Source organism: Chinchilla lanigera, unplaced genomic scaffold, assembly GCF_000276665.1.
Source record: "Chinchilla lanigera isolate Chin_1 unplaced genomic scaffold, ChiLan1.0 scaffold00028, whole genome shotgun sequence".
Lineage (NCBI taxonomy): Eukaryota > Metazoa > Chordata > Mammalia > Rodentia > Chinchillidae > Chinchilla > Chinchilla lanigera.
Genome location: NW_004955429.1, coordinates 6554649 through 6558105, shown reverse-complemented (window position 1 = coordinate 6558105; position 3457 = coordinate 6554649).

Here is a 3457-nt window from a genome sequence, read left to right as displayed (position 1 = left end):
CCCGCGCCGCCCCACGCTTTAGTTCCTTGCTCCCCCGGGCGCCCCTCCGCAGCCTCGCGACGCACATGGTCCCCGAGCGGAGCCCTCGCGTCTGCCGGCTCGGCGGCTCCCGCGGCCGCGGCGCCCTTTGTTGCGAGGTGGATGGGGACGGAACGGGCTCCGGCGCCCGGAGTCGGGAGCTGCCTGGGTCGAGTGGCTTCGCTCCCCTCCCGAAGAAGGCGCCCCGGAGGGGTCTGAACCTCCAGGGAACGCCCCCATCTTATAGGGACGGATCACTGGGGGCGCCGCGACCCCGCCGAGGTGGGTGTTAGGCCGGGGGGCGCCCCGACAAAAATGTTATTAACTTAAGTTGGAGGGACACTTGTGTGAAATTGGATGGCTCGTAAGATGGCGGTTCCTAGTTGTTTCCCCCAAGGTCTGCGTTTGTGTGGAAAAATGGTAAAGTTTTCAAGGTGCTGTTTGTGGGGAGTCTTGGGAGAGTGCTCCAAACCGACTTGGGACCTGCTTCCTGGGAAATGGGCATTTCAAACTGGGAGGGTTTTTTGCTTTGTTTTGGTTTTTTCTCCCTGAGTGAGGATGGTGACTGGACGTTAGTCTTGCTGTAGGTTTCCTCTGTCTACGTCTTTACCCCGTTTTCTTTTTTTAACCCCCTCGCAGAGACAACAACTTTTCTCCCCACCTCTGCCCAGGGGATGCATTCAGAATCCTGACTTTTCGTGTCCACTGCGTTTTATAGGTTTTGCTAAATGTCAGCAAAGGTCAGGTGGTAAAGGGATGCTCTGGTAAAGGAGCACTAAGAAGTTGATTGCTCATGTTTACGCAGTCATTTGGGCTTGACAGCCATGGAGCATGATGTTTCCCCCAGAGATTTACAGTTAATAATTGGGAGTAAACAAGTAGAGAGACTTTGATCATTCCCAATTGCAATAAAAGGATTTAGTGGGCTTAGTGGTCACGGTTCAATATTTGAAAGAGAATCTTGTATTAACCCCTTTCTTTAAAGTAAGCAAAATCCCGGGCATATATAGGCAAATGCAAGTGGAAGTTGGTGGTATGTAGAATGTTAGGAGTAGTTCACCCTATATTTTATAGGAATCTTAATCCCCATGTTTTGGAAACACATCATAGGGAACATTGTAAATTGACAGTTTGTACCAAGTTATGAGGCTCTATACAGTAGTAACATTTGGATTTTAAGTAGACCGATCACGTATTTCTGAGGTTGATATTATGAGCAAAATTGTAAAATTTTGATACTTGAATTCACTTTCATACTTTTCCCTCAAAGTGCCATCAGAATCAAAGTTTGAAGTAACCTACCTGTGCAAATGATGCCCCTAGTATCTTTAAAGCCATATACAGTAAAAGACAACTTGTAAAAAGCTTTTGTAAGAAGATTAAACATAACTGTATTTGATAAACCTATTAATACTCCTCCACTGAGTTCTTGGACATCTAGTAAGTGTCCACATAGGTAAGGTTCTTCCCGACTCCACTTGTACTGAGATGTGAGCTCCACCCGGGATTGTGGAGTTCATTTGCATTTCTTAGACTGCTGTGGGCAAGCTGATTGTTAGGAACTTGCTTCTGTTTTCCTTCATTTTGACATTACTGATGTTAGGCCTCCACCTAAAAACTGACAACCCTGAGTATGTTATGGTGGCAAGTTTTAACTATTGAGTCTTTTCACCATTGTATGTTTGAAGTATTTTTAGTGGCTCAAGGGCAGTTTCTGCGTTGGAACCTAGATGATTTTCATTTCTAAGGTGCAAAGGAGTTCTTCAAACTTTATTCAATATGTCAGACGTTTTGGAAGTCTTCATTAGGTTATCACTATTTTCCATTAGGATAAAGAAATTAACTGATTTTTATATAAGGAAAAGTGATATTAGCATAAATGGTAATAGGATTGTGGCCAAATTCTTCTCGGCTAAGGTAGGAGAATTGTGTAAAGTAAGATTTAAGATGAATTTTAAAGGGTTTTAGTCAAGCACATTTGACTTAAATGTTCAAAGCCAAGTGGTAGATAACGCTCCTCTTAGGTTTGATTGTTCTCCGAGTTAATATTTGGTGTTGGTCTTCTGTAAGGGAGAGAAGAAATAAAGACAGTTGTTTATATTGGAGCTCCTTGGTGATCTGTGGTGGCCTTAGTGTGATTTTTTTTCCCCCCGAGGAAACAGCAGTATCACCCTGCTAACTATCTAGGAAAGATCCTGTGGTTTCACAGAGTTTTCTTTAAGCACCAAGGATGCTCTTTAATCAAGGACAAGTGGATTTAAATAGTGTTACTCTTTAGAGGCTCTGCACCATCTACAACTTCTCTGGGACTCCACCTAGATTTATGTTAACATATGTTGGCAGTATTCCTTTAAACAGGTAATCCAAAGCTAACTGAGGAATCCACACATGAATTTTCTGGTTGAGGTCACTGGTTGCCACTGTGGTCACTTTTGTGAAAGAGGGTTGGTTTTGGTTTGGACCACTTTTTAGTACTGGGTTCTTTTAACTTTAGCCATTGAGGTATGTTGATTGGTATTTCCCTCTCCTGCACTAAAATTCCCTAAGAGGTAAAGCCTCAGATGCACCTTACTACAAATTTCACAAGTTTCTGGATTCATATTCAAGGCAGCTTTGAGAATGTACTTCAGTCAGATCTAGAAGCTTAGTTTTATTTCAGGTTCTTGAAATAAGTGAAGGGGTGGAGGTGGTAATAAGAAGTGTTACTACTTTTCAACAGTACTACACGAAGTGATTGACTTCCCTGATTGCCCTCCGGTGGATTTTTGCTGACAGTTCAGTACTGACTTTTTAAAAATAATATGTAATATCTTTTAGGAATATAATTTCATCGTATGGGGATTTGTATGAAAGTTAGGCTAAGAAACGTGGCATTTGTTGTTCTATCATTACTCTGGGTTGACAAGGTGTTGATTTAGTGTCGGGAATGGGCTGGTCACATGGTTCTTTATATATTGTCCCTATCCTACCGATTAAAGTAGGGGTTTTTTGCCTCCAACATAGTTTGTTCCAATGAAACGCAGGGCTTTCCCCCCTCCTCCTCTTCTTGTAAAGCAGTTTTCAGTTTTCAGCCCTCCCAAAACTTTGTATGGCTCATCTCATCTCCTGGGGAACTTATAGGGAAGGAAGCTTTAAAGAGGTTCGGTTCAATAAACATCTCTGCAACTTGAGCCTTGACGCTTTTGGGCTAAGTGCACAGTTGGCAATTCTCAAAAGATCTCTTCGTCAAATTTTTGACCTAGTGATAGCTAACAGGATGGCCCCAGCGAGCCAAGATAAGAAACTAGGTCTTCGCACCAAAGAGGTCCCCCCGCCCCCCCAGGGTGTCCGAAATGGCCTAGAGTGTGGTTTGCGTTTACTTTTAACTGTTCTCCGTGCCTCCCCCAGGCTCCGGGGTCCTCCAGGTTGTCTGCCCAGTTGCTCCGCCCCGCACTCCCTG